The following is a 27,162-nucleotide window of genomic DNA, read 5'->3' on the forward strand; positions in this document are numbered from 1 at the left end:
GACTCTGCTATGCTCAAATATTATTTCAGTTAATCCTCACAACAATATGATCCAGTGGACATTATTTTCTCCATTGTTTGGGTGGAAAAACTGAGGCTCACAGAGGTTTGTCCAAGTTTATATTATAATAAGTGTTAGTGTTGGGTTTGAACTTGAGTCTCCAGACAAGGAGGCTGGAACTCATTAAGCCATAACTACCTCACTGTGAAATTTAATCAATCAATATTTCTCCATTGTCAATTTTCCATTAATCCTATTGTGGCCTCAGCACCACCTCAACAATGTGTTCTTGTTGGCATGCTTCCTTGCATATGGTTGTACACTTGTGTCCCAGAGGGTGTCATCTGTCTCTGTTCCTTTAGACTGGGAACCTCTGGAGCACAGGACCAGGCCTCTGCACTAAGGATATTCCTTCCTGCATACACATGAGATGTGGTATGGACACATGGACATATGGACACTTTTCTGATGTCCATGCGGTGCTCCACCATGGAAGGCTATGGGCTGGGGTTCACTGATTGGCCAACTGAATTATTGTATAGAGAGGAGAGAAGGACTGCATCTTGCTACAGTGGTTGCAACTGGATGGGAGTCTGTACTCATCTGTTCAGTCCTGCCTGCCTCTACCTCCTCTATAGCTTCAAGGGAAATCATGCCTTTGCTTACTGGACTGTAAAATGGAGCTGAAGATCCTTGTTGGCAGGATAAAGACCAGATGTCTTACGGTCTTTTGAGACAGAGCCCTTGCCGAGACCTGGCTCATGACAGCCAAGGAATACTTTGTCATCTGTGTTTTGGAATTAAGAAAACTGAGTTCAGCACGTTTCCGACCACCACAAGGAGCAGTGAATTGAATTGGTGCCATTGTAAGCTTGATTGTTGTTGCATAGATAAAACCCTCATTAAGTCCCACAAGAGGAGAAAAGAATTTTCTTTTGAAGAGAGAGGAGTGGGGGGGGGGGGGCTTCTTGCTTGTCTGCGGTTACAACAACAAAACAGTAAATGGAGGAAATAATGAAATAACCCCACTTTCCCTCCCCAAACCTCGTCAACAGGCTGGGTGAGTTTTTAATTAGTGCTTCGTTTTCAATAAATCCGTATCTGTACGTGGCGCTGATTCTTTCCTGGATAAGGGAAAGATAATAATGAGAATCCTATTTTTCAGTCCCACACTAAAGGGATGCCTCGTATATTTAATCATGCTGTAGAAATCCTGGCAGCTTTCTCTGAGCCCAGCCTCTGCTCTAATTACATTTCTAGATTTTAGTAAATTGAAAGGGAAAATGTAGGAACAAAATAATTAAAACCGAAGAGGAAGTGCATATTAAAAAGGAGAAGCTGTTTAAAATTCTTCCACACAGTGTTTCCAAGGACATCTACAGTCGTTTAATCAGATCTACACCAAATCAAAGCCCTTTGCACAGAGGCTGGTGGATCACATCTCAGGTGGGCGGGATGGTCCCCACAGCAGAACGGGAGCCTCATTGCACCAGGCTACAGATGGCACTCATGTCCTTCTAGATCTCTGGAGATTCAGGGCCAGCCTGGACACGCTGCTAGCACAGACTCACTAGCCCTGAGGAGTTTCCTCCCAGTTTCCAGGCAGAAGCTGACTATACCAATTGATTAGCCCCAAGTGTGAGGTAGCTAAAGTATGTTGTCCATGCCTCATTTCCTTTTCCTGAACCCCTTCCCCACTCTGTGCTCCTCCCTTCAAGGAGTACACTTTTTCTTTCTTTCCTTGCCGATCTGTGAACTCTCAAGTAGAGTACAGGAACTGAACATGCTCAGTGCCACCAGGAGTCAGCTACTTGAACCGGGTTACCGGGTTATCTGTGGGGCGCTCCCGAGTTTTCACAAGGACCAAAAACCTTGCTGGCTTCCGCTAAAGGAATGACTGTTGAGGATGATGATGATGAGTGGAACCTAATTGGAAAGTTGCAAGCATCAGCCTACCAGGTGACGAAAGCTCTTTTTGTTTTAAGCAAGGTAGGCCCAGTATTTACATCACTGTGAAAGTCAGGACCTCCATTTCTCCATCACGCTCTCTGAAATACAGTTGGAGCAACTCTAGGAGCTTGGAATGCTTTGTCTAGGACTCCTAGGACATTTTCAGCTGTGCGATTGTAGGGCGCGCTCGTGTCCTTGAAAGCAGAGGGCAGCCTGGCACCATCAGGGGTTTCTTTCCAAAACCCTGTGGCTTTGCTCACGAGCTCCTGGCCTTCCCTAATGAACACACTCACCCGCCACCTGGCGCCAGGATGCGTGTGGCAGGAGACAAGTGAGCACAGTCTCCTGGAGACAGTCCCATGGCAGCAAAGCTTCCGGAAGCTGTTCCCAAGGGAGGGCCCACACTTTATCACCTCATGACCTGCAGGTACTTCTGGTTGCTCTTTTGGGTCTAATGCCTCTGGCACTTGAGTGCATGTGTCTGTGTGATGACACTATCTCAGTGTGGAGAAGACACACTATCTGCTCCCAGGGATTTGGCTTGATTCAGTAGGAGCAACGTTTAAAAGTTTAAGCAAAAGGAAAAGATGGTAGCAATCATGAATAGCCTATCACTGACATCACTCTAACATGGGGTGACTATTTTTCCTTTTACTCCACTGAGGAGTCCCTGATGGCCCTTGGGAGCCAGGATGTGAGGCCCACTGGAGACCCAGGTGTCCAAGACAACAAACTGTCATTGAATCAGCTCCCTTTCAGTTAAGCCACCCCCATGCCCGTCCTCCCCCCCCCAAGAAAACCGAGAGGTTTTGTTTCCAAATGCCAACATTCAGTTACTCTAAAGTCTTTAGCATCATGGTAAAGTCCAAAAAATATTTTGCTGACACAGAGCTGTTTAGAAAATGCGAGGGAATGCAAGTTAAAGTTGTTGGTAATCCACGAATTTCTGGCAAATATAGGTTGCTATTGTTTAATGCCTTTACTGCTACGCCGCCCGCCCCCCTCCCCTCCCCCCCCCGCCCTGCCAGGCCTCTACTCGGGCCTCGCACCTCCGTGTAGTCCGCCGCGCCCCGCGTGCAACCCCCTCCGCGTTCCCGCCTCTTTCTAGTCAGGCCCCTCCTCCCCCTCAAATCCCTCGGGCCCCGGGAAGCCGCCCGGACGCACGCGCACTAAGGGAGGTAGGCGGAGTCTTGAGGAAGTGGGAGGAGGGGCAGGAGAACCCAGGGAGGGGAGAAGAGGGGCGGAGGCCGCGCGGGGTGGGGCCCGGCGGGTACGCGCTCGCTGCGTCGACGTGCTGACGCCATGACGCCTCGGCCGGTGTGTGTCGGTGTGTGTGTGTGTGAGTGTGCGCGCTCCGAGTGTGTGTGTATTTGTGTATCGGCGGTCCCGCAGGTCCCGGATGTTGCGGACAGTATGAAGCGAGCGCAGGGGGACGGGGACCAGCAGCTGTCGCCGCCGTTCTCAGGTGAGTGGGGGGAGGATAGTCAAGGGAGAGGGCTGTCCTGTCGGAGTGGGGGGGCGCCTCCCTTAAGAGGTGACTGACCCCAACTCCCCCCCCCCGGAACCCCCCCCCCGCCACACATATACTCTTCCCTGTCCCATATCCCACATCCTGGGTTACGTGGCCTGGGAATGCCAGAGCCTAATCAACCGTTCCTTCTCCCAATCCCAAGCATTCAGGAGACACAAATGCGCCCCCTGCCTTCAGCCCCCCCATCGTTTTCCCAGCCCCATCCCCCTTGCCAAATAGTGAGCTGTCGCCTGCGGCGAGATGGGTGACTGCGCATGCGCGAGTGTGAACGAGCTAGGGGTGCTTGTTCGCTGCCCCCGGGGCGCATGCGCATCGCTGTGTTGCAGGGACCTGCGGGATAAAGAGCCCCTTGACCACGCGCCCGCCTTCTTCCCAGACAGTGGGCTGCCAGATAGTGCGCCTGTTGCTCGTATCCAAAACGGAGAGTTTAAATTATTTGACAGACTTACTGACAAAGCACTGTTTGCATCTGGTGTTGCCCTAGAGACTCCCAGGCTACTAACGCCTTCCAGAGCCAACGTGCCCCACGCTGACCCTTCTTTTGAAACTGTCACTGCAACTTCTAGTTCCAGCATTACTTTTCTTTCCTCTCATAGTAATGCTGTACTTTTAATATAAACATCCCCTAAACTTAGTAGTAGGTGCCCCAACCCATTCAGTAATTCTGGCAGGGGATTTTGGTGGCCTTTCTAAGGAGTTACTGAGGGTCACAAAAATAAGGGGGACTACCTTTTAGTAAAATTCTTAATTGTCATAGAAGTAGATAAGGTAGCGATAAAGAACACAGTGTAAGGCTTAGAGCAGTAACTGTAAATCAAGACATCAGGGTTCTCTCTAGCCCTCGTGTGACCTATTTGCCTCTCTCTTTTTTTTTTTTTTGTAAAAGATCTTCCTTTAAAAAAAAAAGGATCTTCCTTAGCACTTTCAGTTTTAGCTGTACATTATTGATGTTCTGTGAACATGACATGAAAACAAAAGCAATCTGAAACTACGAGTGGAAAATAACTTAACCCTGTGGAGGTTTTAACTTGAAGCAGTGGGAGTGATGTTTCTTGCACATTTACAGATAACGAAGAGCAATATAAAATAAGGAATTCTAAAGTACATTGATATTTCTGTGATCTAGGACCTAGGTTTTCAGTTGGCAGATTATTCATAGTCCTTAATTTGCTGCTTTATTGCCACTCTCAGATACTTCAATGCTTCTTCCCTCTGCCATCAGAACAGGGTGAGGAAATAATAAACTCTTACAAGCAGAGGATTTGCTGAATAGCATTGAAATGAATATAGTTGAATTGTTGGGGTGGGGGGCAGCCTTTTGTGTGTTTTTCAATTATCTTTGCCAAACCTGTTTCCTATCTGGATAACTGGGAATGGGCAGTATTAGTAAGCCTTATTTTCTATTTTCTTTCCTTTGTGTCCTTTCTTTGGTATTCTAGCAAAGATTCTTAACTGTAGAACCTTATGTTTTGGGGCCTTAACGTGTGTGTGTGTGTGTATATATATATATATATAATATTTATATATATATGTGTGTGTGTGTATATATATATATATATATACACACAGACACACACATACATAATTTCACTTCCCTTTTTAACCCTGGCCTTTGCATGGTTCAGCTGTCTTTTGTGCTGTTTCCTGTTGCCATGGTTTCAGTGGGAACCAAGAGATGACATGGAAGCAGGACAGGAATTTAGGGGGCATATATCATCTTGTTTCCTGGAAAGAGCTGGAGACTCATCTTGTTTTCCTTGTGTGAAGAGTGAGAAGTATAAGTTACTGTGATAGCTCCACACTTAGGGTGGGAATGGTTGGTGTACAATGGCACTTTGGTGACTTCTGTTTGAGCCCTTCATAGTGGTTAGTGAACTGAAAGATGTTCACTGATGCCTGTGTCCAGACTTGCATCCGGTTCTGGTAAAAATCTTGAAATAAAACTATCGAGGTAATAAATATCCATTTCTCAGAAGGTTTCTGTCATCTCTGATGTTTTGGGTTTTTTTTGGTGCTTTGTTTTTATCTGGAAACATTTCACCTGGTCTAATGGCATATTAAAAAAATTTTATGCTGTGAAGGCATGATTGCCTTTAGGATTAAGATGAGTATCATTGATTTGTATTGGTGCAGAGCCATGTTTTCAAAGGCTTTTTAAAATGAGTAACTCATGGGGCGCCTGGGTGGTGTATGCAGTTAAGCATCCCATTTTGGTTTTGGCTCAGATCGTGGTCTCAGGACCCTGAGATCGAGCCCCGAGTAGGGCCCCACACTCAACTCACAGTCTGCTTAAGACTCTCTCCCTCTCCCTCCCTCCCCCATCATGCGCTCGCTCACTCTTTCTCTAAAATAAATCTTTAAAAAAATAAGATGGGTAACACATAAACATAAAACAAAATTCAAAAGGTACACAGAGATAAAAATTTTCCTTCTTTGTCCTCTTTTCATCCCTCTAGTTAAAACCTCTGCAAAGGAAACTGTTGTTACTCGTATCTTGTTTACCCTTCCAGAGATAGCGCTTCTACAAGTATATACTACTTATATACCCTTTTAAGTTTTTGTCTTTATTTATTGTTTTACACAAATGGGAAGATACTATAGCCATTATTCTGCACTTTGCTTTTTTCACTTAGTATATCTTGGCCATCATTCCATACAGTAATAGAATACCTTTTGCTTTTTGAAAGATGACAGATACTCTCTTGTACAGATGTACCATCATTCAGCCAGCTCTGATTACTGGGGACTTAGGTTGTTTCCAGTGCTACAATTAATTCCTTGTATGTGTTTTTTAGGTACATGGGTATCTTTTGGGTAAATTCCTAGCAGAAGTGGTGGACCAGAGGATATATGCATTTTTAATCTTGTTAGATATTGCCGAACTGCTTGCTGTAGAAGTTGTACGAATTTATATTCCTGCCAGCAGTGTAGGACGCTGCCTCCTTCCTCACCAACACTGTATTATCAACATGTTTTTTATCTTTGTGTAGCCTTTCATCTAAGATTTTAAGTTCTTTACGTGGCTTGTTAAGTTTCATTACTCCCAGGAGTTGTGGATAAATGCCGTCACAGTTTTGCAGATGGGAGTGGTGATGGAAGATACTGTTTGACTGAAGAGTAATGTCATGAGAATAAAGTCATATATATGCCTGGATAACAGCAAATTCATGACACTGCTCAGAAGACATGTAAAACTCATGCTTCCTTTAACTCTTAGATGCTAGTTTCTCTAAGCCCATAAGTGATGTTTTATGATCTCCTTTTGATAGCTTTGACTCAAAATTGTTTGTACAAGCAAACTGCCATTCTGTTGAGGAATTGAAAAGCTAACCTAGTTAAAGGTGCTTTAATGAGTGCTTTCACAAAATCTTGGTACTAGTACTTTTTAAAAATCTGCTGATTGTAAAGCTGTGAGGAATTTGAAAATAATTTTAAAATGCCTGTGCCTGAAGGAGCTCACAGTCTTGTTAGAAAACCAGATCTCCTGAATATGTGAAATAGTAAGAGAGCGGTTCAAATGGGAACCATAATACACTGTGTTCCATGTTGAGAGGACTTTGTAAGAGAGTGATAAGGTTTAGAGGAGAGTTCCTTTGGGAAGCCTTCCTGGAGGAAGTGCATTTTGAGCCCACCCTCACCCTCCCTTTTACAACTGTTTGTAATTTTAACCATACAGAAAAATTCAAAGAATAGTACAATAATCACCTTTATACAAATTATCCCCTAGATTTCATAATTCACATTTTGTTATATTTGCTTTATGTACATATGTGCATGTGTTTATATGTATAATATGTAAATTTTTATGTTGCAGACATCATGACATCTTAACACTTTCATACTTTAAAAACCTCAGATATACCTTCTTAAAGAGATTGTTTTGCTTCAGTGTTCTTATGGTATATTGTCACAGTTAAGGCAATTAACAGTAATTTCCTAAAACCATCTAATATCCAGTTAATGTTCAGATTTTTCTCCAAACATATATCTTTAGTCTTTTTAAATATTTTATTTAGAAGCCACAAAAAATTGCCTTTATTTATTTTAAAGATTTTATTTATTCATGAGAGACACAGGCAGAGGGAGATGATGCAGGCTCCCTGAGGGGGGCCTGATGCAGAACTGGATCCCAGGACCCCAGGATCATGACCTGAGCCAAAGGCAGACACTCAAGCACTGAGCCACCCAGGCACCCCAAGAAATTGCCTTTATGAAGAGATTAGGCCATTTTTCTTATAGAATATATTGCTTCTGGAATTTTCTGATTGTTTCCTCATAGTTTCATTTAATTTGTTCCTTTATCTCTGTATTTCCCACAAATTAGCATTTAAGTCTAAGGCCTGATTAGATTCAGATTAAATACTTTTGGTAAGAATTCTTCATAGGTGTTGCTCTGTACTTCATATTGGGTCACAATAAGAGAAATATAATCTCATATTATGCCATTATTAATGATGTTGAATTTGATTGATCATTTGTTCAAAATGATAAATACCAGATTTCCAGCGGAGACATTTTTTTCCTTTTGTAGTTAGTAAGTAATCTGTAGAGTGGTAACACTTTGGAACTATACTGTTGCACTTTTCTAGCAGTCTTTCACCTAATGATAGTGATCCTTGTCTGAACCAGTTATTTCTTTGGTTGTTGCCAAATGCTAATTTTCTAATTCTATTCCTTTTACATTGATTAGCCTTCAGTCTTCTATGAAGATTTCCCTCATCAGTTCAGAATAATAATTTCTATCAAAAAGTTAGGAAAATTCTTAATTTTCCTTTCAACAATTTCCTGAGTAACGAGATGATATAATAATCACCTCACTAATGGTGGTAAATTAATTGTTTCTTTTTCTCACTTTTTTTGCTTTAGTACCATTGTAAATGCATGGACTTTAATTTATTCTACATGTTACCAACAATTGTAGACATTTTTTTGAAGCTCAAAATGTTCCATATTTGGCTTGTGGAAGCCTTTTAAGCTTGGTGTGTGAGTGCTTCCTTGCCCTCTGGTACAAGAAGTTCCTGCCTCACTTTTGTGTCTTTCCTGTCCTAGGTGTGGAACCCTCATCTCTGTGTGTGTGTCTGTGTGTGTGTGTGTGTGTGTGTGAGAGAGATATATCCATATACATGTGTGTATACACACCCATATGTGGGATATGTACGTATACCACATCTTCCCTTTTATTATGTTGTTCATCATGGAGCTTACGGAGCCAACATCTCAAACCTGAAGGTGGCTTTGTTCTACCATAATGCACCTAGTGTTGGACTCATTTCTTCTGTGCCACTGGCATTGCTGGACTCTGCACCTCACAGATTCCTTGTCTTGAGTACTCTTTGTGAAAGATGGGTAGTACTAGTACCTTTGAAGACAGCACTGCCTCCCTCCACCTCCCTAGAATAAAGTTAGCTGTAGAAGAGTCTGGGAATTTCTTCTCTCTTGAGTAACCTTGCTTGCTTTCTGAGATGAAAGGTACACAAAATGGAATTTAGAGACAGAAATTGTGTTTATGAGCTTTCTTGGAGATGTGGGGTTTGAGTGTTCTGAAAAAGCATCTTGGCATGTACGTGCACAAGTATATGTTTGTTTTTCCTCCCTTTTCCTCATTTCTCCACATAGTTGGAATGTTATGTAATATTACGCTGTGATAGCATAATTTTTTCATTATCACTAGATTTTCATCATAAAAAAAGGAATGAGACAAATTGTTCTTAATTAGGGAAAATTTTCAGATAGGCCATGAACTCTGATATCTAGCTGTCTTAACTCAGGGTCTGGAACAGTGCTGAATCCTGTGGATTTTTGTCATGACCTGAGACTCAGGAGAAATGTTGTCATATCCAAAGTGTTTTCTTAAAATCCATCACATTAATGAAGGTTAATACAAACAAAAGAAATAGTGGAACTGCATTCTAAAGAGGGCTTTAGGGGCTGGACTAACTCCTGTCTTAGAAAATGTTTTATTAGACTCTTACCATGTAGTGGTATTTTGAGTAATCTTACTGATTTCGAGCTACTCAAGGCCTGATAATAACAGTATTGTAATATTTATCTGAAATTCTTTTTTTTAAAACTCTCTTGTCGTATTTACTTCCAGACTTAGTAAAGTAATTCTTAACCTGGTTTCATAACAATACTGGCCCCATACTAAATTCTGGTTGTGTATTCAGGAAAGTGCACCTGTTTCTTGTGTTTGTTTTCAGGCGTGGCGAATCACTATGAAAAGCAAGGCTAACACATTTGCCGCTAAGTTCCAATAGCTTCTTTTACTTTTGTTTTTGACAAACTCATTATAGGAAAAAGATTCTGAACTATAATTTCTTTAAGAAATGACTTGGGCCTGGGGGATCCCTGGGTGGCGCAGCGGTTTGGCGCCTGCCTTTGGCCCAGGGCGCGATCCTGGAGACCCGGGATCGAATCCCACGTCGGGCTCCCGGTGCATGGAGCCTGCTTCTCCCTCTGCCTATGTCTCTGCCTCTCTCTCTCTCTCTCTCTCTGTGACTATCATAAAAAAAAAAAAAAAAAAAAATTAAAAAAAAAATTAAAAAAAGAAATGACTTGGGTCTTCATTCTTACAGCTACAGTCACGTTTTAATAGAATTGGCAGGAGTTGCCTGGCCACTCGGTGTGGCAAAGCTGGTCATGCTGCTTGGGGAGAGCTGGATGCAGGCCTCAGAATGGAAATTAAACATTCAGACACTAACCCTTACTTGACTGTGAAGACCTTTATTCTTGACTGTGTCTTTCTAAGAAGCTTTTGGCACAAATCTTCCTCCTGTGGCACTAGCTACATTACAAAGGGCTTACAGTAGTTCTCTTAAAGCCTCTAATTCCTCCTCTCTAGCATACCTATTTGTAAGAAAAAAATGTGTATGTCATCATTCATCTCCTTAATTTGAGATTTAGGTATTTAGAAATAGGTGCTTCTTTCTGTTTCTGTCATTTTGACTACTTTAGATACTTCATATGAGTGGAGTCATATGGTATTTGTCCTTTTGTATCTGGCTTATTTCCTTAGCATAATGCGCTTGAGGTTCATCTCTGTTGTACCACATGTTAGAATTTCCTTCCTTTTTAAGGTTGAATAATATTCCATTGTGTGCTTATACCACGTTTTGTTTATTCATTTATCCATCGGTGTTCACTTGTGTTGTTACTTATACCTTTTGACTTCCGTGTGTCATGCTGCAAACATGGGTGTTCAGCTCTCTCTTTGAGATCCTGTTTTCAGTTCTTCTGGGTATATACCCAGAAGTGGAATTGCTGAATCGTATGGTATTTCTATTTTTAATTTCTTTAAGGAACTGCCGTACTGTTTAATATAGAGGCTACACCATTTTACATTTCTACCAACAGTATGCATGCAAGGGTTCCAGTTGCTCTGCATGCTCCCAACTCTTATTATTTTCTGAGGGTTTTTTGATAGTAGCCATCCTAAGGGTGTGTTTAATTTTTTTAACTTTATTTTATCTTTTATTGAAATTGTTTTAAATTTTAATAGAGTCAGATTTATTATGTTTTTCCATTTTCATTTGTGGTTTTTGTGTCTTAATGAAGGAATCCTCCCCTATACTGACAGTTATAGCCTGTAACTGTTTTTTTTGTGTTGTTTTGTTTTGTTTTTAAGATTTTATTTATTCATGAGAGACACAGAAGCAGAGACATAGGCAAAGGGAGAAACAGGCTACCTGCAGGGAGCCCAATACGGGATTTGATCTTTGCACCCAGTAGTACGCCCTGAGCCGAATGCAGACACCCAACCACTGAGCCACCCAGGCATCCCTCTTCTAAAGGTTTTAAAGTTTTGCTTTTCACATTTAGGTCTCTAATCCACATAGAATTTATTTTGATGTTTGGCGTGAAGTAGGAATCTAACGTTTTTCCATAAGGATAACCCTGAAGTAGGAATTTAATTTTTTTTTCTGTAAAGATAACCTAGTACCCCACGATTATGTACTGAATAGTCATGTCTGCCTCTTACTACTTTATAATGCCACTTAAATGTTTCTGCATTGCCTCTTCTGTAATGTTGGTCTGTTTGCCTGTCTCATACTGGTACTACACTGCCTTAATTAGCTTTATAATTGTTCATATCTAGTATGGCAGGTATTCCTACCTTATTCTTTTTCTGTTCATCAGCATCCCTGAAAAACCCTGTCAGGTTGGTATATTTTAATGAAGCCATTTGCTGTCTAAAATATATTGACATAATATATAATGGCCTTCTCAAAAAGAAACAAACCAAGCTTACTTAACCTAGCAGCTGACCATTAAGTTTGTCTCTTGTTCTGAATAAGCCTGTAATTTCCATTCAAATTTTAGTTTTGTTGGAGTGATTTTCATTTTTATATGGGGATATGATCTTCAAATGGAGGAGAACCTTGATAAGGACACCAGTAAAGCACTCTTGTTAACAGTATTGAAGTTCTGTGGCATCAAGGCTTTCTTGATCGTAAGGAAAATAAACCTATTTAATATAACATATAAAAGATTTATCAAAAGGAAACAGTTGTAGTAGAATCCAAGGAAAAGCTGAACAAGACCTTAGAAATTCCTGGAACCAAAACAGTTCCAAGGACTTCAGCTGTGAGACTTAATGGGCTCTGGTGTTCTGCTGTAAATAAACTTTCAGTATGCACGAGGCTTAATTCAGATTCCTTTTTTTTTTTTTCTAAGATTTTATTTGTCTATTTATTCATGATAGACATAGAGAGAGAGAGAGAGAGAGGCAGAGACACAGGCAGAGGGAGAAGCAGGCTCCATGCAGGGAGCCCAGTGCGGGACTCGATCCCGGGACTCCAGAATCGTGTCCTGGGCCAAAGGCAGGCACTAAACCGCTGAGCCACCCAGGGAACCCCTTTTTCAAAGAATTAATGACTTTGTAAAGACCTATCTCATGTTAACATAAATATCTTCATGAAAAATAACTTTTCAAAAAATTAGAAGACTGTGGCTTTTTAAAAACACTTTTGCAAATCTCTTAAATATCTTATAGAAGATAGATTTTCATATCTACTTGTGGATTCAATCTGATATGACTGATGGTTTTGATTGAAGTATTTGAAGAAAATTCAACCACAAGGGATATGTAGTTGGAAAAGGAAGAAGTATTTGCAAACAGTTGTGCATATTCTTCTCTGATACTACACCAAAACTTGACAGTTGTAGTTTCTTAAAAGTTAAGTTTCAGTATGGAATCTAAAATCTTTGATGTTGGGCAGCCCCGATGGCGCAGCGGTTTAGTGCCGCCTACAGCCCGGGGTGTGATCCTGGAGACCCAGGATCGAGTCCCACGTCAGGCTTCCTGTAAGGGAGCCTGCTTCTCTCTCTGCCTGTGTCTCTGCCTGTCTCTCTCTCTCTCTCTCTCTCTGAATAAGTAAATAAATAAATCTTTTAAAAAATAAAAAATAAAAAAAATAAAATCATTGATGTTACTGTTAAGTTAAAATCCATTGGTCTGTCTTGCAGTTTGAATGGGTTTTTCACCTGTTCATGATTTGATAACACGCATTGGTTGTCTGGGAAACATTGGTTCATTGAGTTAGGCAAATTTTCCATATGACACATTTCATAATGCAATATAAAAAAAATGTTAGGGACTCTTGGGTGGCTTAGTCAGTTAAGCAACTGACTCTTGGTCTCAGCTCAAGTCTTAATCTCAGGGTGGTGAGTGCAAGCCCTGCATTGGGCTCCATGCAGGGCATGGAACCTGCTTTAAAAAAACAAATAAAAAGCCCACATTAGTTAATATCATAACCGATCTCATCAGAAAAGTCTGTAAGTATTGGGAATCTGTCAGGAGCTACAAGATTTCCAAAATTCTAATTTTTGATTAAAAGTTCAAATTTTATCAAGAAAATTTATTGCTTTATCAAAACCATTCTTAAGTGATATTGACTTAAAAGGAGAATCACCAGTACAAGATGGTGAAAGACACCGGACTCTGGTACAGTTTGATGTCATTACCTTGATTTATGCTAAAGCACCAGTATTACCATTGTTGGTTTTGTATCACTAGTGCAAATGTCAACGCAGTGGAAAAAGGCAAATGATTTCTTAGTAGTATGAAAATAGTTTCAACTTTATGAACTCCTTGAAAGGGACTTCCAGGGATCAGTGGACTACATTTTAGGAACCACAGCCTTATGAGAGGGTGTGAGTAGGGAAACAAAGGCCTATTACTTGAGATAGAATAAGTGTTCGTGGTAGAATTTTACTGCATTGTTGCTATTATTTACTATCATTTAACATGATACAGAAATGAATAGAATACTTTAAAAGTTTCAGATTTCTTGTTGAACAGAAATGTTTTCCTAGTCGTGATCATTTTCAAACAGCAGAGTTTAAGGTATCCAGATTTTCAACCAGATGTTCTTTCAGGTATGTGATCATCTTAAGGTAACCCATTTTAATATAGCTTATGGGATTTATATCCTTGTAGTAGCACATGCAGCTTAATGTTTTTTTTTTCCAGAAGTTGACTACATTAAAAAATATGAAATCCAAAAATTTGGGAAGATCTTGCCTTAGCAGAAAAGGCATAGAAGGGGGGATTAAGGGTGAGAATCTGCCATTCCAGCCTTATGTCTTTTTGATTATTAAAGGTCTTGCTAAAGAGAATATCCCTTCCCCCACCTCCCACCCCCATTTAAACATGTTTTATGATGGAAACAGGAGTAGTGGTGTTAACTGACTTTGTTTCAACAAGTATCTATTGAGTGACTATAAATGAAAGGTTTTGTAAATAGTAGGGAAGGAACATGTTGTGAAATGAGTGGGGAAGTAAACCAGTATTACGTACTTGGGTATTTATAAGAGGAAGGGATCATTCAGTTGGGAAAGCTGGGGTGGGAGTCTGGACTGTCTTTGTGAAGGTTACCTTTGAGTTGGGTTTTGAAGGGTAGGTATTTTAAAGGCTGGAGTTTTGATTGGCAGGGATGGGAAGGGAATTCAGGCAGAAGGAACATCATAAGCAAAAATGTGGAGGTGGGGAAATGCAGTGTGTGTTAGTATAGGGTGTGTACTGGAAATAATGAACAGTGCGGTGGAACTGAAGCAAAAGATGCCTGAGATAATAGGAGGTAAAATAGGAGAGAAATTGGCCCAGAACATGGAAGGTCTTCTATCAAGGCCAGGCATTTAGGCTTTAATGTGGTAAGTGATGGAGAGACTTTGATAGATTTTGATTGAAAAATAACACGCTCAGAGTGTGCTTTCAGAAAATGTATTCAATTTCATTCATTTATTCATTCATTCATTGACTGTTTTTTAAAATAGTTACTCTGAAAAATAAAATAAAACAGTTACTCTGTGCCAGTTAGTCATGAAAAACAGCGTATACAATGGTGAACCAAATAGAAAATCGTATTCTCATGGAATTTCCCATCTAGGAAAGAAACTTCAGCAAATAAACACAAATGTAATTACAAATTATTAATGAAGGAAAGGAATAAATTACTGTTGGGGAATAATGGGATACTTCGGTCTAGTTGAGGGAATCTGGGAAGGCCCTGCTGAGGGAGCTAAACATTAACTGAGTAGCTCCCTTGTGCTGGATACTCTTTCAAGTACTGGGGATATATAAGGAACAGAACAGACAAAAGTCCCAGCTCTCATGAAGTGCATATTCAGGCAGTAAATAAGGTAAATAAATTACGTGGTATGTTAAAAGGCAGTATGTCCCAAGGAGGAAAAAAAAGCCTAAGAAAGAGATAGGGTATGTTGGGGTGGATGTGGGGGTTGCAGTATTAAGTGGAATGGCCATGAAATGTCTCACTAAAGCACTACAGAGGTGATATTTGAGTAAATTATCTGTAGAAGCTGCCAGAGCTCTAGGCAGAGGGAATAGCAAAGGCAAAAGCCATGAGGAATGATGCACCTGGTGTGTTCAAGGAGCAAGCACGGAGGCCAGTGTGGCTGGAGTTAAGTGAGCAAGAGAAAAAGTAGAAGTGAGGGCAGAGAGGTTAGTGGGAGTCCAGAACCTGCAGAACAGTGGTTCTCTCCCATAACTGCCTCTTAGAGTTACCTGAAGAGCTCTTAAATATCTGGGTGCCTGGGCTGCACCTCATACCACTTAAATAAGAACCTTTGCAGGTGGGACTCAGTGGCAGAGGCAGTGGAGAAGAGTAGATGGATTTGAAAAGTATGTTAAAGAAAGAATCCATTTAATTATAGATTGGTTGTGGGGGTTGAGGAAGAAGAGTGTCAAGACTGACTCCCAGCTTTCTGGCTCAAGCAGTTGGATGTGTAGAGGTGCCGCTTACTGAGATGGGAGTGGGAGATAAGAATGGAGGGGCAAGTGTGGGTTTTGGAGGGAAGATTAGAAATCAGGAGTTCAATTTTAGACATGTTAAATTTGAGATGCGAACATGGCTAAGTATAAATATGTTAAGTAGGCAGATATATGAGTGGGGCTTGAAGTGAAGTCAGAACTTGAGGTAATAAATTTGTATATCATGTGCTTACGATGGTCTTAGAAGTATCTAAATGACATCACATAGGATAGATTTGATGGAAAGAACTAGAGGTGTGGAAACTGGTTAGCCTGTTCCAGCAACTTGCACAGGGATTGGTGCTAGTGTGAACTGGGAGAAAAGAAAGTGAGTTGGAGATTTGAGGCCCTGAGGAGCCTTGAAGGGGTGGAGGTGGATAGTAGGCCAGGAATGCAAGACAGCTTTGAGATACCAAGCCTGGATGAATGATCGGTCTGTTAGCAGATATAAAATAGTCAGGAGGAGCTGCTTTGGAAAAAAAGATAGTGTTTGGCTTTGCATGTATTGACATTTAGGAGAGGCTGCCTAGCAGGCATGCAGTTGAATCTATTGCCCTGGGTTTTCGAAGAGCAGATGAGGCTTGAAAGATAGATCTAGGTCTCATTTATATAAAATTGATTCACCGTGGGAGCGGCAAACTTTATGAAAATAAACATCCAAAGTCTCTATCATAACTTGTTAGGTCCTCTGTGGTGTGGTTCCTGCCTATCTCATGTACGGTGTTTTCCTTTGTTGTGATCAAGTCGCCCTGGCTTTCTTTTTATTTTTCCAATATATCCAGCTAAGTCCTCCTTCAGGGCTTTTGTACCTCTTCATCTTGATTCTTCTTTTCCACTTGGTAAAGGGAATAGGTGTTCAGGGAAAAAACTTTGGAAGTTGGTATCTGGGGAGTAGAGAATATTCCAAGAGATCCTGGCTTGGGTAGAGAGTGTGGGTGAGCATCTGAAGTAGAATGGTGGTGGGAGCCATAGACCGTTGGGGTTCTTTTGACACCAAGACACCAAACACTATGCTGGTCTTATGTACTGCAGGACTCCAATCTGTTGACCAGAAAGGCTCAGTCAGTGGTAGTTCCCTTCCACGTTGGTGATCTGATGATGGAGTAGTGGTTGTCCTTTGTTTTTTTAATTTTTTTTTATTTTTAAGATTTATTTATTTTATTCAGAGAGAGAGAGAGAGAGAGAGAGAGACTGAGAGGCAGAGACACAGGCAGAGGGAGAAGGAGGCTCCATGCAGGGAGCCCGACATGAGACTTGATCCTGGGTCTCCAGGATCACACCCCAGGCTGCAGGCGGCGCCAAACCGCTGCGCCACCCGGGCTGCCCTGTCCTTTGAAATATAACTTGACTTGATGATAACCTGACTGATAGCCCTCCTGTCACCACTTACGGAAATGTCCTCTGTGTAGGTGAAAAACTTCCTTCAGTGAAAACTGCTGGTAAATTATTTCAGAAACTTCTGGCTTGAAGAAACACATGAAAACAGCAGGGAAATGAGTTACATGTTGATTTTGATGCATTGTTAGGGACTGTACTGCTTCTCACGAGCTGGTGCATCACTTCTTAAGTGGTAGTGACAGTAGTAAATGTGAGTAATGCACCATACACACAAGCCTTTGAAAAGAGATGTATGTAATTGCAAAATCTATACTGTATTTTTATTCAGAATGAAAAAGATTTGCTGATTTTAAATAATAAATATTTTTCTGATACTTTTTCTGATTTTAAAATAATAGGAAATAGAAAAAAAACCCCAAACTTAAAAACATTGTATGTCACTAAAAATAATCTTTTAAAATAACTACATAGAATTCTACATAGAGTTTTTTTTTGTATGAATGCATCATATTTGGTCAATTCCCTACAAATGAACTTCCTTTTTCTCTAATATTTGCTTATAAATTATGCTCTGATGAGCATCCTTATACATAAATATTTATACACTGATCAGATCAATTTGTTAGGATGGATTCTGGAAGTGGAATTGTGTGTTAAGGGGTATGCAGTGTTCCATTTTGTCCTAATTATTCTTCTGATACTTTTATAGTTGGATATTTAAACAGCATTAAAGAACATTTTAATAAAGGAAAGAATCTATTATTTTGTTAGCCATTTTCCTCTTTCCATCTGATAAGTTTTGTTTCTTAAATACCCAGTTTTAGGTCTTACTAGACCTACCTAAAGAGAATTTGGGAGTAGGGAAAGACATACACAGAAGAATTATAATACTCTGCATACTATGTTAATTATCAGGTAAGGGTTCTAAGTAATCTTTGTTAACTGCCAAGAAAGTGTCAGTAAGTATGATAGGAATTCAGAGGGAATTAGGGTGATCAGGAAAGACTTCAAGGCAATATGGAACTTGACCTGGATCCAGAAGGATAATATTCAAATAAGAGGTAGGAGAATATTCCTGGCTTTCAGAATGGTGTGACCAGATTTAAGGAAGCCACATGATTGTGTATGAGCTGACACATAGGCTATAGTCTAACCAACAAACTAGAGAGCAGGGTTCATGTGGTGGTGTAGTGGAGAGGTTTGTGTGGGAGTTAAGTTATATTCCAGAGGACTGATTTTATTCTAAGCACATCTGAAGTTGTTCAGTATGGAACTAGAAGATAGAGCAGATACATAGATATGGCCCAATTTAAACTGAATGCATTAAACTCTCTCTCTTTTTTTTTTTTTACAAGAGGTTTAGAAGAAATTTACTTACATAAGTGTATTATTTAAATAATGAACTTTCTATAGATCTTAAAAGTTCTCATCACAAGAAAAAATTTTGTAACTATGTGATGATGGACATTAACATTGATCATTTTGTAGTATTACACATATATTAAATCATTATGTTGTGCACCTAAAGCTAATACACTCTTACATGTCAATTATATCATAAATAAATACGTGAACTTCCCAGTATTTAAATATTATGTAGTTTCACAGATATGTTGCAACTTTGTAGATCTCCGTTTCTTCTATAAAACGAAAGAGTTTAGACAAGGTGGTTGCTGAAGTACTTTCTGGTGCTGAGATTGCTACGTAACCTTTCAAGAATACCTTGATTTGGGCAGCTCGGATGGCTCGGTGCTGCATTCAGCCCAGGGTGGGATCCTGGAGTTCAGGGATCGAGTCCCATGTTGGGCTCCCTGCATGGAGCCTGCTTCTCCCTCTGCCTGTGTCTCTGCCTCTGTCTTTCTCTGTGTCTCTCATGAATAAATAAATGTTTTTTTTTAAAAAAAGAATACCTTGATTTTATGACATAAATTGGTCTGCAGTTAGGCTGATACCCACTCCTAGCTCCTTAGGCATAATAATGTACCCCCACATCTTTGAGAGCAAAAATCTTCTGCTGGATGATTGTCTCCTGGCTCCTCAGGTCTAGAATGATTCACCTTTGGAAATTCAGTTGTTCTCACCTTTTATTTCTGAGTGACATTTAGAGATTTTTGTTCAAAAGAATTTTGTGGCCAAGATTGAGCCTCAAGAGGATGCTGGGAGGTTGAGAGGGATTATTATATAATAATAGTTTTAAATGATCTTCCTGTTATTATCCATAGGAATTTATTTTATGCTGGCCTCCTTTTATTTTGAAATCAATCCCGTGATGACTTTAATGTATGGCCATGCTATGTAAATACATTTTATTAGTAGTAAAATGGTAAGGATTTATTTTTTACTCTTTGTTTTGAATTGCATAACAGCACTTTTTACCTCTTTTTGTATGGATAATTGAGAACTGACTAGTACTTTTTTAAACTCAGAGACTTCCTATTTAAACTGCACAGTCATCACAGGGTATTGTATAGAAGTGCTGAATCACTATATTGTACACCTGAAACTAATATAACACTGTATGCTAACTGGAATTAAAATAAAACTTAAGGGATCCCTGGGTGGCTCAGTGGTTTAGTGCCTGCCTTTGGCCCAGGGTATGATCCTGGAGTCCCGGGATCGAGTCCCACATCAGGCTCCCTGCATGGAGCCTGCTTCTCCCTCTGCCTGTGTCTCTGCCTCTCTCTTTCTCTCTGTGTACTCTCATGAATAAATAAATAAAATCTTGAAAAAAAAATAAAATAAAACTTAAAATGTACAATCAGGTTCCCAGCTATTAGTGACATAACTATAAATGCCTTCCACCTAGCATCCCATTCTTTTCACTAAACTGTATTGCGTTTGACTAAAATGTATTTCAGAGAGAACCAAGGTAAGAGTTGTAAAGTGACCAACTAGCTCTTCTAATAAGCCCTCTCAGGATTCGTTTAATGTGATGTCTTCAAGATTCAGGATACATTCTGAAGTTTTACAGGTAAACTGTTTCTTTAGTGTCACCAGAGTTGACTGGTCTCAGGGAAGAGTGGCTAAACAAACTCACAAGGGGTTGACAAATAAACCAGCATGCCATTTGATTCATTCATTCATTCCCTTTTGGGGAGGGGAGGCAGAGGGAGAGAGAGAATCTTTTTTTTTTTTTAATTTCTTTTTATTGGAGTTCAATTTGCCAACATACAGCATAACACCCAGTGCTCATCCCATCAAGTGCCCCCCTCAGTGCCCATCACCCAGTCACCCCAACCCCCTGCCCACTTCCCTTTCCACCACCCCTTGTTCGTTTCCCAGAGTTAGGGGTCTCTCATGTTCTGTCACCCTCCCTGATCTTTCCCACTCATTTGGGAGAGAGAGAATCTTAAGCAGGCTCCATCCCCAGGGTGGAGCTTGATCTCCCAACCCTGAGATCATGACCTGAGCTGAAATCAAGAGTTGGGATACTTAATAATCCACCCAGGCACCCAAGAATGCCATTTTATTAATTTTCCTTGAAGGGTGGTCTTTTCTATGACCTAGAAAACTGTCTGTTTAGTCCTGTAGTGTCTACTTCCTGTAGTGTCAAGGTATTATTAGCAAAAACTAATAGCTAATGTTTACTGAGGACTTACTGTGTCTCAGACACTGCTTCAAGCATTTTACATGTATATAAGTCATTTGATCTTCATAATAACCTTACAAAGGAAGTATTCTTACCAGTATTTAACTGGTGAGGAGTCTGAGCCACAGAGGTTTTTTTTAATAACTTGCCTGAGATATGTAACTAGTAACTACTGTGTGGTATTAAGCAAAAGGTCACTTGGTAAGCCTAGAATCTTAGCAAAGGGAAGTAAAAATCCTCGAGGCGGTTTTATCTGGATCTTGATATAGTCACTCATTCCTTTTTAAAGCATTTATTAAGCACCTACTGTTTGCTGGATATTGCCTAGACACCAGGCTTACCGAGGTCAGTACTACAGTTGAGTGCTGCCCTCCTGGGACTGAGTCTAGTGACAAAGACAGGTAATTAGAGCAGCAAGAGATATGCACGTTGAAAGCAAGGAGGAAAAGCATTTAAATTCTACTTGGAGAGGTTGGAGTGGATGTTTACAGAGGTGGAGGAAAGGCCTTCTGGGTAGAGGAAACACTTTATGCAAAGATGTTGTGCCAAACATTAGCTTACTCTGCAGGAATGAAACAAGAAAGTGTTGCATTAATTATGATAATGCTGCAGTATAATAATGTCCTGAACTAATTAAGCTGTTGGTTGTGGGGATTAAGAGAAACAAATGGGTTTGAAAAAAATTTCTGAGGTAAAATTGACAAGACGTGGTGATTGACTAAATTGGGGAGTGGGAAGTGGAGGTACAGGTAGTGAGAGAGACTGGGGAGTTAAGGCTAACTCCAGTACGTCTGGTTTGAGTACTGGGTGGATGGTAGGATCATTCAAGACGATCAGGCTTTGAGGGGAGGATGGGCTTTCATTTTGGACCTGCTGAGTTTAAGATGCCTATGAGATAGCCATGTGATGTTGACCAGCAGGAAGCTGGTTTGCAGTGGAGAAGAGATAGGCATGTACATGGTGACTAAAGCCATGGGAAGTCATGAAATGGGGGCACTTGTAGGGATGTAGATTAGCTAGAAGGCAGGAGCAAAGTAGAGGGGGGCAATATTCCTGTTTTCAGTAAATCCTTGTTTAAATTTTTAGGTCCTGTGTTGTCTGCTTTTGACTTGGTAGAAATCTTGTTTTTTGAAGTGTCTTAAATAATTCTTTTATCTATGGTGGTTATCTTAAAATTTATACAAAAACTGTGTTGTATTTTGATTGCAGTGGTGCTTACATGTGATTTTTGTCAAAATTCACAGAGTGTACACAAAAAGTTTAATTTTACTGCATATAAAAACTGTAAAAAAAAAAAAAAGGTGCATCCAGAGTTTGGATCCTTTTTTTTGGGGGGGGGGGGGTTGGACCCTTTTAAAAGGATCTGGTTAGAGCTTTTTATTTATTTATTTATTTTTATTTATTTATTTTTTTTTTTTATAATTTTTTTTATTTATGATAGTCATACAGAGAGAAAGAGAGAGAGGCAGAGACACAGGCAGAGGGAGAAGCAGGCTCCATGCACCGGGAGCCTGATGTGGGATTCGATCCCGGGTCTCCAGGATCGCGCCCTGGGCCAAAGGCAGGCGCCAAACCGCTGCGCCACCCAGGGATCCCAGGTTAGAGCTTTTTATAATGCCAAAACCTCATTTTAACAAATTTCTCTAAACTTTGTCTCCAGTTCCTTAACCAAGCTCACAAATACTAAAATGGATGGATTTAAATGTATCCATTCTTCTCTTACTTGATTATCACTACTGGAAAGCAGAGAGGCAAGAAAAGAGCTGAAGAATCTACAAACTGGATAGTGAGCACCGTTCTGACTCCAGTCTCTGAACTACCCACCGCCCCCACCCCCGCCTATAAACTGTGAATGATTTCACTGTAAATGTCTATAGTGCTTTTTAAAATAAATAATTTTTTTCTTTCTTTTTAAGATTTTATTTATTCATGACAGAGAGTGAGAAAGGCAGAGAGGCAGGGACACAGGCAGAGGGAGAAGCAGTCTCCATGCAGGGAACCCGAAGTGGGACTTGATCCTGGGTCTCCAGGATCACACCCTGGGCTGAAGGCGGCACTAAACTGCTGAGCCACTGGGGCTGCCCATGATTTTTTCTTTTTGAATAAGTTCCCATCTCCTTCAAATATTGTAAGGATTGGAATAGAGGTCATAATTTCATTCCAGAATAAAGAATTAGGATAACAGTATCATTTTTATTGTCAACTCTAAAGATATTCTGAATTAGCTAAATTAACATCAGTTATGAAAAGTCAGAGTTCATAGACATGGGATATTTATTGCGGTGATTGGGTTAATTCTAAGTGGACGTCTCAAGGTCATTGGACATCAGATTTTGACCGTTTATCATGCAACAGTAGAAAAATAAGACCCCTCCCTTTCTCCACTAGGCTGCCTCGACTATTGTGCCTTGTTTAGAGTGCATGTGCGTTAAAAACTGATTACAGTGGGGAAAAAAACCAAACTACTTACTTTGGAAGTTATTTGTATTACATGATCTGATTGGATAAACTTTTGTGGCAAGGATGGGTGGTAACCAATGAATACGTACTTGTATTCCCAGACTGTCCGTAGCCAATCATAAGCCATTGCTTTCTTTTAGGTCATAGTAGTCTGCCATTCAACATAGCAACTCAACCAAATGCTGCTTTAGTTTGTTTTTGACAGTATGTGCAAGCTCAGTATTAAATTGAATGTCTTTGGATTTGATTTTTGGATTAGTTTCAAGTAGTCATTTGTTTTTCTGTCCTTGATTCATTGCCACTTAATACCAATCTCAAATCCAAGAAACAGATTCTTGTGTGTCTTGGAAACAGTAGATTGCAGTGAAGGACGTAATTATTTCGTCTCAGTCTGAGGTCTGCCTCTTCAATTATGTAATTAGAATATTTGTTTTTGTTTGGTTTATAATTTTTATTTGAAAACTCTTAACCTAAAATTTTTATCTACTAAGCTGTTAACTTCAGTCTGGTAGATGGGACATTGAACTCCATTAGGTAGAATTTGCCAGCACCTAGAAGATTTTAATTTTTCTTCAGCTGCAGTCTTAAAGGGCTGACCAATCATAGGCCTTACAGGTAAGGGCTTCTTTATTAGTAGTAGAATTTGCGGACCTCTCACATGATTTTTTTTAGTGTCATGAGCAGGACCTTTGCCAGGTAACCCTTGTGTTTGACTCTGCATCCCATTTAGTTCAACTCCCCCTCCCTTTCCCACTTGATGCCTCATTGGATACTGAACTATCTGCTCTAAGTCCAGTGTCTGTAGTTGGGCCCCATTGATCATTTGTGGTGTATTCAGAGTAAGGGCTGAGAAAACCACTCTCTTTTTTTAAACTCTCACTTTGAAAGAAATGCTTCTGGCTCTCAGTGTAGGATGTGCTGTGCTTGGTTAGTTTTGTATGTAGGCCTTGATTCTGAGTGCTTCAGATTGGTGCTTAAGATTGTGAGGTTTTCTTTTGTGTTTTGTTTTTTCGTGATCCTCTGAGAGTATAAAAAACTGGCAATTTCTTAAGAGATTTAGTGTTGGGTATGGTTGGTTTACTTGAGTGAGGAGAGGAAAGAATGTGTTGGGAATAATCTCATAGTAGGTGTTCCTAAATTATATTTTCCCAGTGTTCTTATAAAATTAGGAGAAGCTCCTGCCAAAAACAAAGTATACTGCATTAGATATACTGCATTTTCCTGACTCTAAAATAAAAAGGTTTTTTTTTTTTTTCACATTTCAGTGTAACACAAAAGTATTTTTTGTTTTTTCTCCAGAATGTGACAGCATACTACAATTGAAGATGTAATACTGATAATTATAGGAAAGTAAAATGAGAACTTTTTTATATATTTATTATGTTTTTAGAAACACATGTGCTCCCCCCATACATGTGCATATACACACACTTTAAAAGTCACTTGATATTTAGGTGGTCCTTTGTAAATACTTCCTACTAAACTAAAATGGTAATTTTCAAAGTGGATGAATACTTTAAAAATACATCGAGTTGCTTCCTATATGCTTTATTAGCAGTTTTATCACCTTTGGAATCATATACTATCCCATTTAATTTGGGAATAAATAGTTAAATTCATAGGGATCCTTTGCCAGTGACAAAGATAAAGAACTAAATTGACCTCACTGTGTTGATAAACCTCTCTAGGTGAAAATAGCCAGATTATATGTGAAGGAATTGAGCTGTACATGTCATTAAATCCACAACCTGATCTAAAAGCTACATATTCTTGGGATTCATAGACTCTGCAATACATACAAGTTGCTCACCTATGCTCCTTTTGCTTCCCACCTGAAATTTACTTTTCTATCAATATCTTCTTACACCTCAAGGAAACAGCAACACTTAAATCTTTTTTTTTTTTTTTTTAAGATTTTATTTATTGGGCAAGGGGTTGGGGTGACTGGATGATGGGCACTGAGGGGGGCACTTGGCGGGATGAGCACTGGGTGTTATGCTAAATCTTGGCAAATTGAACTCCAATAAAAAAATAGAAAGAAGAAAAAAAAATTTATTTATTTATTCATGAAAGACACAGAGAAAGAAAGGCAGAGGCATAAGCAGAGGGAGAAGCAGGCTCCAGGCAGGGAGCCCAATGCGGGACTTGATCCTGAGACCGCGGATCACACCCTGAGCCAGGGGCAGGCGCTCAACCACTGAGTCACCCAGGTGTCCCAGCACTTAAATCTTACAAACAAAAAAGTACCACATATCATGTTTGCTATATTTTTATTTGAAGTTGTCTACTTAATTCATAAAAGATATTTCTGATCTCTCTTTTTTTTTTTTTTGTCTAAGTCTCACTGGTTCTTTTTGTTTTTCTGTCTTTGGCCATGATGAGTATCTGTCCAGTGGATAGATGCTCAAAGATGCAAGGAATCTGGCAATCATTGGGGGAGTGTGTACAACATTTGTAGGGCAATTTGGCATTATCTATCAAAATAAACAGTGTACAGGCTCTTCGGCTTGCTTGCATATATGTTCAGATACACTTGTTTGCTAGGTTGTTTGCTGTAGCATACACTTGGAAACCACATATCAGGGTACACTGGAATTCTTTGCAACCTTTAGAAAGAATAGGTCTATGTGTGCCTCCAGGAAACATGAATATGTGTGTGCATGCTCGTGTGTGTGAGTTTGTTGGTACATGCCCCATTTTGATTTTGTACATTTTTTGGATTTGTTTCTGAAGCTACAAAACAGTGGTTGTCTCTAGGCTTTAGAAAGAGGGATTTGGGTGTCTGGAAGGAAGCTTTTACTTTTCATTCATAGCTTTCTATAGCTTTTGAATTATTTGTACCGTATTTGTATTGATTTTAGTTTTCAGAAACCATATATGAAGATTGGCAGATATGATTTTTTAAAGATTTATTTGAGAGAGAGTGCAAGTGGAGGGAGAGGCAGAGAAAGAGAATCCTTAAGGAACCCCCTGCTGAGGGCAGAGCCTGACACAGGTATCTGTCCCTTGACTCATGAGATCATGACCTGAGCCAAAATCAAGAGTCAGACACTCAACTGACTATGCTGGTGTCCCAAGGCAGATATAATTTTAACATTATTTCTAGAGGGGCGTAGACTTGTGCTCTGAGAGAGACCTTGGACAGTCATCCTCAATTTAAGGCTGAGAAAACTCAGATTTAGGAAAGCATCTAGAAAGCCTGCACTAGAATTTGGGTCCCAAGGACAGCAGAAGCTTATGAATATGTTGACTTGTTCTATTCTTATTCTATTTATCTAACTGATGTCCATTTCTCATTGTGAAGAATTGATTTTGGAAGACCCAATAAAATGTTGACCTTTTGTAAGATAGTTCTTAAGGTAACTAGCTCTGGCAGTAAAGATAAAGTGATAGTGGTAACTTTTACCCACATTTTGTAACTTTAGAGGCCCAGTCCCTTAAAAGTGAAATTATATATGAGTTCTGTAAGCTTTTAATATTTGAATGTTAATTTGTCCAGAGCCTCCCTGTTTAATTTGAATACCTCACTGACTCTTCTAGAGTTTTCATTTTTATTTATTTTTTAAAGATTTTATTTATTTATTCATGAGAGACACAGAGAGAGAGGCAGAGGCATAGGCAGAGAGAGAAGCAGGTTCTATGCAGGGAACCTGATATAGGACTCGATCCCAGGACCTCAGGATCACGCCCTGGGCAGAAGGCAGATGCTCAACCGCTGAGCCACCCAGGCATCGGTCTTCTAGATTTTTTTAATTGATTTTACTGAATTTTCATTCTGTCTGGTATCCAGGGGTGAATAGATGAAGAAATCATTTTTGTGATTCAAAAGGGCTTGCTATTTAAAGGCAAAGTGTACTGTAAAAGATGGTAGGAAAATTGTTTAAAGGAAGAAAACTTATATATTAAGGAGAAGCTCTCAGTTCCTGAAAGTCTGAGCAGTTCTTTTAACTCTAAGTGAGTCTTGGGATCCCTGAGTGGCTAAAAGGTTTGGTGCCTACCTTCAGCCCAGGGTGTGATCCTGGAGAC

General features: G+C 40.0%; 1 protein-coding gene across 2 annotated transcripts in view; it reads left to right on the top strand.

Annotated features, from left to right (window-relative positions):
- The first annotated feature begins 3,216 nt into the window (after positions 1 to 3,216).
- The window catches only part of LOC121473398 (speckle type BTB/POZ protein), a 67,265-nt gene continuing 43,319 nt past the window's right edge, over positions 3,217 to 27,162 (top strand). The window contains exon 1 of one of the 2 annotated variants that reach the window (XM_041725739.1): positions 3,217 to 3,415. The gene's annotated coding sequence lies outside the window, so the exon portion shown is untranslated. The remainder of the gene's footprint in view (positions 3,416 to 27,162) is intronic. The other variant, XM_041725740.1, reaches the window with a different exon arrangement.

This window comes from Vulpes lagopus, chromosome 12 (genome assembly GCF_018345385.1).
Source record: "Vulpes lagopus strain Blue_001 chromosome 12, ASM1834538v1, whole genome shotgun sequence".
NCBI lineage: Eukaryota > Metazoa > Chordata > Mammalia > Carnivora > Canidae > Vulpes > Vulpes lagopus.